Consider the following 15,753-nt stretch of genomic DNA (forward strand, 5'->3'; position numbering starts at 1 on the left):
AATGTCTGTATGGGAGCCTAGTATATCAAAAGTTCCAGATGATATACATAGATTCGTCACAAGGACCACAAGGAAAAGGACGAAGATTGAAAGAAGGCAGATGCTATCTTTGCCCCAGCTTCCTGGCGGAGGTCATGTGGTTCGGATATCACGTTATTACGCTGTAGGCCTGCTTCTCATATAGCCTTGCTGCTGAAAGAGATGCTAAACTTTAAATCAAATGAAATCAAATCTTTGTCCCATCGCTAGACACAGAAAGGCCAAGGCATGCCCTTCAGAGTGTCAAAGAGTGATTTGCACTGAGTATAATCAATTTGTTTGTGGGAAATGCGTGCATTAAAACGAGTAGTGTATTCCTTAATTTGGTTCATAAAACGTTCTGTCAAATGTCATTGCCTATTCATTTCATAAACCCACTGAAGAAGACAAAAGGTATTTCAAGTGCCCCAGCGAGCTACTTCATGGCTAATGCGGTTAGTGAACGCGCCTTTGGGAGACCTAGGTTCGCTTCCTGGCAGGAGCTCATGTGGTTCGGATTCCAAGCCTCGCTGCCGAAAGGGAAGTTAAACTCAAAATCAGCTCAACTCGAGTGCCCCAGCACCCTACTGCAGGGATGGGGGCGCAGTGGCTCAGTGGTAGAGTGTTCACCTCCGGCGCTTGGGGTCCCTGGTTCAATCCCAGCTCGCGCCATATTGACTTTGTGGTGGACAAACACCGTGCTCGTGGGTTTTCTCTGGGTTTTCCCGTTTCCTCCCACTGTCATCATTCCACCATTTCATTCATTTCTCATCATCACCGTCTCCTTTAGCCTAACCGGCATAACCATGGGACGTAAAACTTAAAGATTTCATTTTATTTTTTCCTACTGCAGGGATGCAAATAATCACTCTCCCCGGGCGAGTCGTTCATCGGTGCAGGCGAGTAATTAATATCATACCGAAGATAAGTAAGTGATATCTATTGTAGGATGTGGGCTAATAGCTTTTTTCTTGGGCTAGTAAAATTTTGTTGCTTATTTGCATCCCTGCCCTACTGTGTGTTAATGCAAGTGATTTTGGTGAGGTATACCTGGGTTGAAACAATACAGTATTTCGCAGAGATATACAAGGCTAACAGGATGTGATGAAGAAAAGACCTAAAAACCTTCAAGAGTTGTAATACAATTTCCGTATTATTTGTAATAAATATATTTTGTGGAAGAATCCAAAGCTAAGCGAAAGTGAGAACAAAAATTTGCCATTTCTTGGCCACAAAGAGAGGAAAAAAAGATATATATATGAAACCTGTTTTCCTTGCGAAGACAAGTCATTGTCTTTCGTCTGTTTTTTACGTCATTACGCACGACGTAGCCGTCACTTTAACAGGAAGAACATGAGAAGAGAATAGCAACTAAAGTGCGGTAGCGTTCCTTCAATTTCTTTACTCACGAAGGTCGTTTGCTTGCTTTCTTTTGCTAAAAGGCGATTTAGTTATCGTTGTTCCAGTTCCAGTGATTAAATGCTCCAAGTTTTTTGGATTCTTTTTTGCTTTAAACAGTGATTTCACACATCATAAATAATATTTGTTTTACGCGAATTTTCGAATCGAACGTCCAGAAATAAATTTTCATTGTTAATAACAGAGGAGCGTGAATATAATACGTTCATTTTGTAGTCATTCCTAATTGAATGTAGACTACATATTTATTTATTTTAGTTGGTGTAAAGGCTGCCCTCAAGACGAGACGAAACAAAATTTTTACGTTGAGATACAGTTTTTTCCAATCAAAAGTTACACTCTTTGAGACGAGACATCATTTACACGACACCATTTTGAGACGACACTCAGCTCTTGTCCCGGAATTCTAAATTGAGTAGGATTAGAGAAAAACGGAAAGAAAACGGTCTAGAAAAGTATGCAAATGTACCATTCAAGTTTCCTCTAGTAGGCCTACCCCTTCTAATTATCACAGGGACATGAACAATACCTTGTGGTAAAGGTTATGGAACACAGATATTCCAACGAGCTAACTTTTGTGCTTCAGTGCCAAATCCGTAGAAGAAGAAGAAGATTTTTTATGTAAAAACGAGATTTTTTTTTTGTTTTTGGAAATTTGTGAAAAGCTGGAAATACTGTTACTTGTCGTACACAGAAAAAACTATTTTCACTTGTATGCTGGACATTGGGTACAACCATGTAAAAAAAAAAAAAAAAAAAAGTGAAGGGCAAAAGTTAAATACCAAGTGAGAAAAAATTCCGAAACTGTTTCCTTCAAGAATCATTCTGTGCATATTTTCCGAAATATATTGGTCTACTCTGACGCCCCTAATCGTCTCAGAGATATAAGCTACACTTCGTTAAAAAGCTTATGGGACCTAAATTAAAACGATATAACTTTTATGTCCCTCATACCCAACCCGTAAAAGAAGAAGAATTGAAATAGAAAAATACATTTTCTCGAAGTTGGCAACACTGTTATTTGTCGGGCACAAGAATAGCCATACATAGGGTATCATTACTTGGGATGTTTATTTATCTTTATTGATACCACTTTTTATGCTTGTAGCTTCTTTGTGGGGGAGAGTTTTCTAACCCCAAATGCTGAACGGAGAGCGAACTAAACATCCAAACTTTCTCTCTACCCTTCCGATGCTGAACCTCTGATGTGCACACCGTTGGTAAGTTTCATCCTCCTGAAGACATATATACCTAAATCATCTCTCTAGGTTAATTAGGAGCGGAGCGACGGAGGTTTAAACTGCTGGTTCAGCCCCTGAGCCATTCGTCCTGTAAAGTTAAATAATACCAGTCAAGATCAAGGGCGCCGATTTCTTTGTAAATTTGGGGGTGGGGGGACATTCAGATGCAAAATACATATATGAGGATTTTAAGACAAATTGAATTCAAATTATGCCAAATATTGTAAACTCTTAAATACAATAAGGGGGGCCCACATGAGCTTTGGGGGGGGGCCCGGCCCCCAGCCCACCCCAGGATTGGCGCCCTGGTCAAGATCACTAGGCGAGGGACTCGAACCCGACAGTTCCCGATTGCTAAACGAAACTGCTAACCCTTCATAGATGCCAGTTGTTTGTCCAGATTAACGTTTCTATTTGGCGCGCATGCGGACTTACCTTTTATCTCAAAGTGTGAAACATACATATACTTTCTTATGTATTTTCCCCAATTGTGTTTAATCGCACATATTCTGCAGCAATGATTACAATATTAGCCGCGATGAAGTGACATCTAAATTTGAATTGTACATTATTATTTAAGCCTGCTTATTTCAATGCTGCAACATATGCGCTGCAGATGGGGAGATCAGGTTTCTATTTTCTTTTGTACATAACTATCTTTTTCTGTGAAATTTATTTTGGAACTATTTGCAAGTCTAATATGCAGAATATTACATAGTTAAAAATTGATTGGACACATTCCAGAAAATATATGGAGGAACTTACGAAGTTAGGAACACCACTTTATATTCCACAAATAACTTAGTAAGATTCGAAGTGAAGTAACTTATTGTTGTGTATGCAATTTAAGTTTAAATTGTTGATTCTAATCCCATGCTAAGAATTTAACTATCATCAAGAATCGTGAAACTGCGAAAGCATTCGAATGGTGTAGTATTTATATCAATTAATTTAGAAATCGAAAGTTCAAGTAGATTTCTACCGCTTTCGGTTTTTAGTAGACTCATTAGAATGAAAAAAAGATGAAATCTTTCAGTCCCACGATTATGCCGGCTAGGCTAAAGGAAACGGTCATAATGAGAATTGAATGCAATGGTAGAATGAATAAAGTGGGAAGAAACGGGAGAACTCCGAAAAAACCCACGCACACAGTATTTGTCTAGAACAAAGCAGACTTGGCGCGAGTTGGGATCGAACCAGGGACCCTGCACACCAGAGGTAAACTGTCTACTACTGAGCTGCCATAGCCTCATCAAGATGCCACTTCTCACTATCTATTATAGCTTTTTTTCTATAGTGATCAACCTTAAAACCGGAGATAGTTTCATTTCCACGTCTATTTGTGTGTGTGTGTGTGTTGACACATCATATAATATCTAACTACTTGTGTAGTTTGCAATTGGAAAACAAATCATTTTGCCGTTTACAGCACTTCGATATCTTAAACCGTTCCGGAGATATGATAAACATCGATGAAGTTCCCAACACTGCTGAAAATGGCGAATTTCTGATCAATATCTAAACTGATTGTTGTGTTATTTCTTTTTATAGCATTGCAAGAATGACTTTTAGTAGATGTAATTACAATAAGTCCTCGCAATTACATGATTTAAGCAGTGTTGCAAACTTCAACCATGTTTATCATATATCCGGAACGATTTGAGATATCGAAGTGCTGTAAACGGAAAAGTAATTTGTTTTCCAATTGTAAACCACACAAATAACTTGATATGATACTTATCTAAGTATTTTTTTTCGAAATAAAGCCTTTTGAAAAAGATCAAATTTTCAAGCCCTTGTAACTTCATTGCTATTCATTCAAAACAAGTCATACCATGACAATAGTATCCAACATTAAGGTACTTCCGATGTGCATTGTCTTGTCCATCTCCGTTGTGCTGTATGTATGATAGAGGCTTCCAAACTTTGGATGTGTGTGATATTATATCATCCTTAGTTTGCAACATTGAATAATAAATGTAATATTTTAAGTTTTCCTTCAACATATTAATTTGAAATATGTAATAATCTGAAGTAGTGCCATTTAAAAAAATATAACTTTATACTAGGATGGCAACATTGTTCACAGCGTGCTATTGTTTAATACGTAAAACTATGTTCCCCTCCTTACAGTTGTTTCATGCAAAGTTTTGCTTTTCCCCATCTTCTGGTTTCTTTGTTATCATGGAAGTTCCAGATAAATTGACCACCCTGTATATATTGCTATTTCATAAGTCTTTCACTTTCACTGGCGCAAAATCGTCTCGGCTAATCTAATTTCACTAACGTTTTATCAGCTACTGTTTTCTCCAAGGTAATAACCTAAAACTTTTTTAGTAAAGTGGGAATTTCCATCTTAGTTAAACTTGTGGCAAGATGTAAGGAGGGAATTTCTGTACTAGATTAAGCATCAGTGCTAGGAAATTATAAAATAATATATATATATATATATATATATATATATATATATATATATATATATATATAAAGACACATTACGTATGTACGTAGTTTAATTTCTGAAATGTACTGTAGATAGCAGAAAAAAGCTTGTTATATGTCATTGCATTGCATTGCATGGGAATATTTAACTTCCTTTTTTCAGTTTGCTCGAAAGTTAAAAATTGTAGCTTATCATTATCTTCCCCCGAGCCGCTAATTTATTATTGTGTAATAACTTGTACCTTTAAACGTTAATAAATGCTCTTCATTGTGTTGGTACGTACAATCTAAGTAACTAACTCAATGGCCTATGCAACCCGGAGGTTCAATGCCGCGTTCACAAAAGCTCTCCATTGACTTCTGTCCTTAGGCGACTGGATCCAGTTTCTACTTCGTATTTTTATCTCTGCGAGATAGATCTTAATATTGTCCTTCCATCTGTGCCTAGGTCTTCCTAATAGTCGTTTTCCGAGTGTAATTCCAGTTAAAACTTTGAAATTGTTCCTACTTCCTTCCGTTCTGGTTACATGAACTGCCCACCCAAGGCATCTATAATAGATTTGATGACTCTAACAATGTTTGATAAACCGTACAAATTATGTAGTTCCTCGTTATGAAGTTTTCACCATTCTCCATTCCCGTTCGGGTTCAGTCCGAATATTCGTCTTAGGATCTTGTTCTCAAATGCTTTCAGTCTACGTTCTTCCCTCAGAGTAAGAGACCATATTACGCAACCGTACAGGCATGATTATTGTTTTATATATTTTAAGCTTCAAATTCCTCAACAGAATACGTGACGACAAAAGATTATTAATTGGACAGGAATTCCCTGCTTTTAGTCGACATTTAATTTCTTTGTGAATATGGTTTTCGTCTGTTAATATTGATCCTAGCGTCGATTATCCGAACGTCGGTCAACCGAACGACCGCTTAACCGAACTAGCTTCTGAGGCGTTCACTTGTTTAGATACTGCCTTGCGATGGTTTGAAGCCCAAGATGAAAGTGACCACTTTCAGATATCTGTAATGAAAAAAGTACGTAACTTAGCTGCTCGTAAGCGTGTAGGCTTGCTTAGACAGACCAAAATAAAGGATTTTTTTAAACGTTAATTTTGTGTACTGTGCGTATTGTTCATGCAAAATGCGTATGTAATATGTATTTAATAAACTGTACCACATACTATATATTCCTACTAAAGTTGCCTTTGTACGTTACTTTGTAATACTTAAAGAGATGCCTGTTTTTATGAATAAATTTACTGTACAGTACTTCTTTTTGGCAAATAAACATGTACAGTTCGATTATCCGAACAAACCAGTTTTCCGAACACCCATGTCCCCCAATTACTTCGGATAATCGACGCTCTACTGTATTTGAAAGTATCCTCTTTATCGAAAGTATTATTTGATATTTTAACGCGTCCATAATTTGCACACCAAATTTTAGTTTCTATGCTATAAATCATATAACACTTGAACAGTGAAATCTATGGCGTGGGTGAACTGTTTTCGATGAGATCGTGAAATTTCAAAACGAGATTAGAATTCCCATGTTTCTTGGTTTTTTCCCTCAACTCTTTGTTCAACGTCCCACAAATAGTATTTTCTTCCTCCTAATGCACTATTTCACCATTCCTATCCTTCCTTTTATTCACGTTCCTACTTCATATTATCACTAACTAGCATCAATTATCCGCTTCGCTGGGTTAAATTAAGAAAAAAATAGTAAGATGTTTCGTTAGTCGGTCACTTTTTACTATTACTAAAGCGCTTCTTGATATTGGTCATTTTCGATTATTTTTATATATCCCCTCTCCTGCTCATGTTGCGGACCACGGCATCGGAAGTGTCATTGTTCATCTCAGCGACCCTGAAAATTATGAATTAGACACTGATATTGGTCATTTTGATTATATATATATATATATATATATATATATATATATATATATATATATATATATATATATATATATATATATATCCAGAAGTAGTAGGACTGATTTTTCCCCGCGCGCGCGCAGCAATGTAGGGGGGGGCTGCAAGGCTGGATATTACGGAGGGGAGCCTTGGGAACAAGTGTCGACCGGCGGCAGTCGCCTGCGAGCGTTAGTTGAGTGTGGACCACTGTGTTAGTGACCTCCTGTTGTGACGCCTCGTCGTCAGTTGCGATGGAACGAAATTTGGAGCACCGGTACGCCATCAAGTTTTGCGTCAAACTGGGAAAATCAGCGACCGAAACCAAGGACATGCTTACGCAGGCCTACAGGGACTATACCATGAGCCGAACAATCACCCCGTAAAAAGAAGGCTAGAATGTCGAAATTGAAAGTGAAATCGATGCTGATTGCATTTTTTAGCCGTCGTGGCATTGTCTATAAGGAGTTTGTACCTCCTGGACAGAGTGTAAATGCAAGATTTTACGTGGAAGTGCTCACACGGCTGCGAAATCGGATCACAGGCGTGCGACCAGACCTGGTGGGGAAATGGAAGCTCCACCATGAAAACGCGCCGTGCCACGACGCGTGGATTGTGAGGATCTTCTGACCAAATTCGGCGTTTCCACGTTGCCTCACCTCCCTACATCCCTGATGTGGCACTACCGGACTTCTTCCTGTTCCCCAATATCAAGAGGCAGCTCAAGGGGCATCGTTTCGACTCGGTGGAAGCGGTCCAAGCGGCGACGACGAGGATGCTGAACGGCAACCCGAAGGACGACTTCCAGAAGGCCTTCGGAACCTGGAAGGCTCGCTACCAGAAGTGTGTGAATGCCCAAGGGGCCTATTTTGAAGAGTATTAAGTCGATGTACCAAATTTTCAATATTTTTTTAAAAAAGAGTCAGTCCTACTACTTTTGGATACGACCCTGTATATATATATATATATATATATATATATATATATATATATATATATATATATATATCTCCCTCTCTTCTCAGAATTTTTGCGGGGCTCAATTTCGATTTAAATGGCATCAGAAGTGTCACTGTTCATCTCAGCAACCTCAAAAACTATAGATTCGACACTAATATCGGTCATTTTCGATCATTTGTAAATGTATCTCCTCTCCTTTAAGTTACATCGTCAAAGTGATATCACAAAAATCATCTCATGTTCGAACTTCATCTAGGTTGAAAATTTAATCGAGATCGGTCCGGTGGTTCAAGAGTTATTAAGTTTTATTAATTATATATATTAATAAAACCTAAGTTCTATCAATAAGTGAATAGATAAATACCATCCCGGGCCCGAACCTCATCTATGTTGAAAATTTGATCGAGATCGCTTGGGTGGTTCAAGAGTTATTAAGTTTTATTTATTTTTGTATATCTGTCCCCTCCCCTCCCTCCCCCCAAAAAACATTTCAAAAATGATTATTGGGGGGACAGCCCCCAGTTCCAAGATTGGAGGGGACATGTCCCCCTCATCCCCCTGGAATTTGCGCCAGTAATAATAATAATAATAATAATAATAATAATAATAATAATAATAATAATAATAATAATAATCAAAATTGGTGTACCTGGGTTTAAGTTAAGTGTGACTATACGCATTTTAAAGTCAGTTCGTTATGCTGTTCACACTACATTTGAGGTTCACACTATATTTGAGTCCAGAAACCATCCAATATCTCGCGAAATATACAGATGAGCAAAACAAAGAAAAAAGACTTATTAAATAGTTTTGAAATAGCTATCCAATTATACCAAACACAACCGCCTATCCCCAATCCCTTCGGAGGTACGGGAGGTAACTTTAAAATTTTAAATAGGAACCTCCGTTTCTTATTGCACATTTGGATTCTCCGGAAAAAGGGACAGTGACTTGACCCAGAATTGAAAACTGTGCCTTCACTGATGGCGCTTGAGTCGACAGACAAAAAAGGGAGGTACCAAAACATTACGAAAATGAGTATTGTTAGTTCCGTATTCTCTGGCCATATGGTTATCGTATTGGACTGAAGAGTTAGAGGTCCTAATTTCGATTCGTGCGCAGAGTAATATTTTCATGTGTATTTTTGTACCCAAATAATGAATTCACACATTTTAACTTCTATAAAAAATAATAATGTATTTGTCCATAATTTATTAACTTGCAACAAAATACAAATTGCGACAAAACTGCTTTGTTTCTGTTGTAAATAACCCTGTTATCTCTTACCCTAATAACCCTATTACTAAGAAACACTTCATAAAGCTAGTTTGCAAAACAAATATCGAAATTTGTATTGTATGTAACTTGAATAAAGTACTATTTGAAGTTAAAAGGTATGAACTCATTATTCGAGGAAATAACGAAAGATTACCTTGAGCGCGGATAGAACTCAAGACCTTTGACTCCATAGTCCAGTACACTAATCGCATCGCTACACAGTACGGAAGTAAAAATCCGAATTTTCATAATGTTTTTGCTCCCCCTTTTTTTTCTGGTCAGTCAATTCAACCGACATCCGTGAAGGCACTATTTTCAATTCTAGGTCAAATCATTGTCCTTTCTTCTGGAGAATTCAAATATGGAATAAGAAATAGGGGATCTCATTTAACATTTTAAATTTAGTCTCTTTATCCCCAAAAGAAGTGGAGATAAGGGGTTGTGTTTGGTATCATTGGATAGCTATTTCAAAACTATTTAACGCATGTTTTTGTTTGTTTTGCCGATCTGTTTATTTCGCGAGATATATATGTGACCGTTTCGGGAGTTTTCCCCCATCCTGTATACAAATGGATCAAATTAATAACCTCATCGTTTTTAAAGGAAATACAGGACAATAAAGTTATGGATTGAGATTTGTGGTAATACAAAATATCAAATCCATATACCATGCCGCATCCATATTACTAATGAGATAACAGATGTAGGCAGCATATTTCTTCTATAGCAGTGGTTCTCAAACTTTCCGATAACGCAGAAAGCGATCCACGGACCCCCTTGCAATGTTATGTGAAGTTTCACATGACATTTAAAAAATTATACTAATTAGAATTACCACTAATAAGAAAAAGATTAAGAAAAATATTACAATAAGTAATTTATTCTAAAAATACATGATTGTTTCCTAGTGAACGAAGTTTCAATTGAAAATACAGTAACTTTCAAGGCTGAAAATCAATCTACTTTTTGAAAAAGGAAATTTACTTGATAAACGATGTTGTCGAATGTGGGGAGACTAATTTGAGGAATGAAATTTTTTTCTGTTTTTCCATGATTGCACTGAAATCCGGAATAAGTTTTGTCATCATTAATCTTAGGTCCGTTTCCACATTAAGACGATTTCGCTTTCAGGCTTTAATACTCCAAAAATCAGAAAAGGTCTTGATGCTGCAATGCCTTTTTAGACAACTCATTAATACTCACAGGGCAGAAATTTAGTAAAGTGGAAAAACATTTAAATTTACAAACCTAAGTATAATTTCTAATTGCTTTCTTTTTAGTAACTAAAAAAGTAACTTCTTGCATAACAGCTATGAGTTCAATTTTTAGACCCATCAGGGGTCCGCGTACCTCACTTTCAGAACCACTGTTCTATAACATTTCAGATTTTACAAAATAAAAGTTTCTTCTAAAATAGTTGTAAATATCTTTTACTTTGTAGTAACATATATAAAAAGATATATATAAAATTGATTCTCAACGGTGTAATGGGTAAAGTGTAATAGTATACCACAATAATGGAACGGGTAGTATAGTGGGATTATAGTTATAGTGTATTGCATGTCACATGGAGACCATTACCCAAATGATCCATGACATTTCATTCAGATGTGACAGATAGTAAAATAAAAGAGATTGAATAAAAATAATAAGAAGAATGCATAATTACTATTCAGAATAAAAGAAACAATTACACATAGCTATAAGTCAAATGCACAAATATATTACGGTACTAAAGAAAAGAAGCATACAATAACTGCAAAAGTATGTAAATCGCTAATAGATAATTTTGACTTGTTATACTATACCATACATTAGTTATAATTTCTTTTTGAGTTTATATTTAATGTCCTGACGACAGCTACTCAGAGACTTCATGTCGAAGCTCCGCACGGAACGAAGTGAATCCGAAATGGTGGAAGCCGAATGAATGATCCAAAAGAATCAATTTGGTTTATAAAATCTGTCTTTTCATACTCGTAAATGTCCTTGTTTGTCACAACTCGTTGGCACTCTATTTTTGAATCTTAAAATCTCCAACTTATAGTTTTCTGATAAATATTATTGTTATGTATACAAATATAAAGTGTTGGTTATTTTTGATTTTCTGTTCAGTTTCGGAAAATCCGTGTATTTGTCCACCAGAGCATCACCAGATATTTTGTTTTTAACTTTTCTTGCCAACAATAGATCAGATCACAATAGAGGTCAGCTAGGTGTTATGTTATAGCTTGTTGTGAGAAAGTTTGTTTTTCAGTTCACACAACCTTGGCCTCAGGTTATTCTTACTTTTGGATGCTTTGACTATTTTCTCACCTCCGCGTACCAAGTATTCGCACTGCAAAATATTATTTTAATTGTTTATTTTGTTTCATGTTAATAAAAAACTTTATGCACTAAGTGATAACTCACTTATTATATGATAGTAGCCTAGTGTTGTAGATGGTTTGACATGATACTCATTAAATTCAAGTTATTATTAAATTCAATCTCTTCGCATTGTAATTAACTACAGTAACACTGTAGTTAATGGACTTAATAGTGAATTAAAAATGGACCAATAATCTTACCAATGACCACTGGCGCAAATCCCGGAGGGATGAAGGGAACAAGTCAACTCCAATCTTGGAACTGGGAGGGGATTGTCCCCTCCACAATAATGTAATTTGAAATGTGTTTTTTTGGGGGGGGAGAATTGTGATGATTTGTGTCCGTTTGCTGCAAACGAAATTGAGATGAAATTGGTGTGTCCCAAGAATAAGCCTCAAATCTGTCCACTTCTTAATGTTGAAGACAACTCTGCTCCCGGGTTCGATTCCCGGCGGGAGCTCATGTGGTTTGCTTTATCTTTCACAAGATTGTATTTATAGTGCTTAGACCTTTCTAAGTGCGAGTGCTCTTCCCTCCCATTCAATGTTCATGACAGGGTAACATACTATTAAAAGAATTTGGATTTTAAGATGTGTTCTTGCTGGAGAACGGAAGGCTGCAAATGATGTCATTGCACAGTGTGGGCAAATTTTTATTTGTTATTTATTTATTTATTTAACAATCACTAGATACAGCTCAGAGGCCATTTTACACTGGATATCCAACAACAACAAGAATGGAAAGAGTTTGGGAAGGTATTGGCCAGGGCCTATTTAGTAGGTACCATCCCGGCATTTGCCTGGTAGGACTGAGGGAAACCCTGGAAAACCTCAGACAGGATGGTCGGCAGCGGAATTCGAACCCATGACCTCCCGAATGCGAAGCCAACGCCCTACCACTTGAGCTACTTCGCTCGGTAAATTGCCTAGTGTCAGCCCTGTATCCATCAGGATAGCTCGTGGGGTATAATATGTATGCTATAACTTTTTACTTTCTATAGTCTGTTCAAAATTTTTCCTTGATCCATCAAGTTGTTTCTGAGATTCTTTTTTGTCTCCGACTGAACAGATAGCATAAATATGTATATATGTATAACGCATTATTAGTGGAACACACGAATCCTGTGACAACAATCGCTGTCACAGTTCCGATAAGCGTTTACTAAGCGCAGCAAGAAAGGGGGGAAAAAATATGTTCTCCATAAGATATTCCCTGGAGATTCTTTTCTTTTTCTCCTCCCGCACACTTTTTTTTTCACACTTTCTTGAACTGCGAATTGCAAGTATAGTAGCTGTCTCTGCTATCTGAGTGAGTCTTCCAACACCTTCCGTCGCTGGAGGACGGAAGAAGGCAAAAAAGATCGTGCGTCAATTGTTTACGCGAAGGGGGGAAGGGGAAAGAATAGTGAAAGAGAGAGAGAGAGAGAGAGAATAACGCACATGACCTCAACCAACAAACAACAGAGAATGGCTGGATGATTTTTTGGACCGCAGCATCATTTCTTGCCGACACTTCATTTAGGTTAGTGTGTACTGTCAAGTGTTCATTGTGTCTGTCAGCTGTGGATAGTGGAGTTCCATGAACATGGAAAAAAGCTACTGACTAATAAGCTGTTAACGAGTTTTTGGAAGGTAAGATTTTATTACATACATCTATATCTCATTTCCATTATCTTTAATATTTATTTTTTAAGTGGATTTTCGGAAAGGTCGGATAAATTTATTTGTAATTCTGAGCCCTTCTCGCTGGACTAGTAGTTAGCGCCCGGGAACCTTCGATACTGGAGGTCCTGAGTTCGATTCCAAATGAGAGGGCTTTGAAATTTGAGCACATTGCGGTGGTTTGGATTCCACGGTAAATTGCCGGGCACGTGTCATATAGGCAACCTTAAACTCCAAACACCTAAACTTTTCGACAATTTCGATTAAAATGTCGAGATATTCCTGGTTTAAGTTAAATTGAGTTGATTATGAGTTTAATATTTCGTTCAGCAGCGAGGCTATATGAGACGTAGACCTACTGATTAACGTGGAATTCGAACCACCCCTGCCAGAAATCGATTTCGGGTCTCCTACAGCAAAGGCGCGTATGCTAACCGCTTAGCCAAGGAGGAACTCATGTTTTTGGTGTCAGTCCTAATTCGTGTTAATTATCACCTTTATTATTATTATTATTATTATTATTATTATTATTATTATTATTATTATTATTATTATTATTATTATTATTATTATACCTTTAAATCTAACTATTCCAATGACCCCGCGTAGCATAGTCGCTAACGCTCTCGCCTTCGGTGCAAGCGGTTCTGGGTTCGATTCCCGGTGGAGGCACTCAGTCGAAAAAGTGTAAAACGCTTTTCCAGGCCAGCCACACTGAATGAAGTTTTCCTGGGTTTTCTTCATTCACACCAGGCATATGCTGGGGTTGTACCTAACTTATAGGTTCCAGGCCGCTTCCTTCCTTCCCCAATCCTTTCTTCCTTCCCTTTCCCCAGATAGTGTGCTCGCCGAGGGACATCATCCCTCAAAAAGTGACGGGCTAAATGGCCATAAGATGCTGAGAGCCCAAAAATCTAAAATCCTAAATCCTAAATCTAACTATTTCTCATTTTGAGCTATAAACAAGACAAGCATTCTTACGTCAAAAAGATGATGCCCAGGTTCGAACCCGGTGACTGGCTAACGTGACTGGTTTCAAGAGTTTTCCCTCAGTCTCATCAGGCAAGAGGTAGGATGGTAGCTTTACATGTAGTTCGTGACGGACTTTCTTCCCCACTACTTTAATTATTTGTTGTAAATCTATTGATATTTCAGAATCAATTGATTTCGCAAGCTGTAACTGGAAAATTTATTACAGGAATAATAATAATAATAATAATAATAATAATAATAATAATAATAATAATAATAATAATAATAGAGTAAAAATGAAAGAATTTTGCATTAATGTTGCCCACGAAACGATAAGTAGCCTACATTTTCAAATTAAGACAAGACGAGAAACATTATAACTTGATGTAATAATCAAAGCGAGCTGAGAAATTTCTCGAGTTTTGTGGACAACACTATTTTCCCAAGTCTTTGATTTCATACACATTGTATTGTTACAATATTCATAGCAGAAAAGCTATACATTTATCAAATGATTGAACGGACATAATGGAGAACACTTATCAACGTTTAAAGATGAGCAAGTGATTATACAATATACTCCAATAATAAATATGGTTTAAGTATTATTATTTCACACCCTTTATGGATCGTTCGTGATGCGGAAATCTTCTGATGAAATTAAGAATTAAAAAAAAAAACATAGCACATATTTTGAACATCAATTTACTAAACGAAACGAGGTGAGAAAATCTGTCCGTGAATCGAGACGAGACGAAATCTTGTATAAAATTTACGAAATGAGACGAGGAAACCTTTAGCGTCTTGTCTCGTCTCATTATCAACACTAAAGTAATAAAAAGAAAAAGAGGAAGAAGAAGAAATGGAAGAATTGTACGTAATATTTCAATGAGCAACATTTGAACCCTCTACACTCAGGTTTTGCGATTATCAGATTGAAGCCAAAACTTTTGAATCATATCGGTCGACAAGTGAATTTATTTCGGGATATAGATACGCACACTAACATAGAAGAATTTATCTATATATCTTGCAGTCTCCATGTCTCCACGATTATGCATTTAGGTTAAAAGAGGCACGATGATTAAAGTAAGTCAATGATAATGGAAGAATTGGTGGACTAAGAAAGTGGGGGAAATGGGAGTATCACCGAAAAAACCCACAGACAGGATGTTGTCCTCCACAAACTTACTTGGCCGGGGATCGAACCCATGCACCAGATGTAAGTTAAGTGTTCTAGTACTGAGCCACCATGCCGCTCCCAGGTCTACAGAAAAATCGTTTTCCTGAATTTTATCTGAAATTAAGCATATGAATATATATTCAATCATATATAATTTTGTTCAGCACAATCAGATGTATCGATTTGAATCTTTGGGCATTTTTTCTCGTTAATTGCTGATACTTTTGAAAAAATGTCTTTAAGGTTAGTTTAAAGGGACAAATGTTGCTGATAGATGTCACTACAGTCTTCC

At 37.0% G+C, this 15,753-nt stretch overlaps 1 protein-coding gene across 1 annotated transcript in view; it reads left to right on the forward strand.

Moving 5' to 3' along the window:
• The first annotated feature begins 12,921 nt into the window (after window positions 1-12,921).
• LOC145669663 (putative cytochrome P450 301a1, mitochondrial) overlaps window positions 12,922-15,753 on the forward strand; it is an 84,589-nt gene continuing 81,757 nt past the window's right edge. The window contains exon 1 of the mRNA XM_081737920.1: window positions 12,922-13,276. The gene's annotated coding sequence lies outside the window, so the exon portion shown is untranslated. The remainder of the gene's footprint in view (window positions 13,277-15,753) is intronic.

The sequence above is a fragment of the Thermobia domestica genome, chromosome 14 (assembly GCF_964235325.1).
Source record: "Thermobia domestica chromosome 14, izTheDome1.hap1.1, whole genome shotgun sequence".
In the NCBI taxonomy this organism is placed as follows: Eukaryota; Metazoa; Arthropoda; class Insecta; order Zygentoma; family Lepismatidae; genus Thermobia; species Thermobia domestica.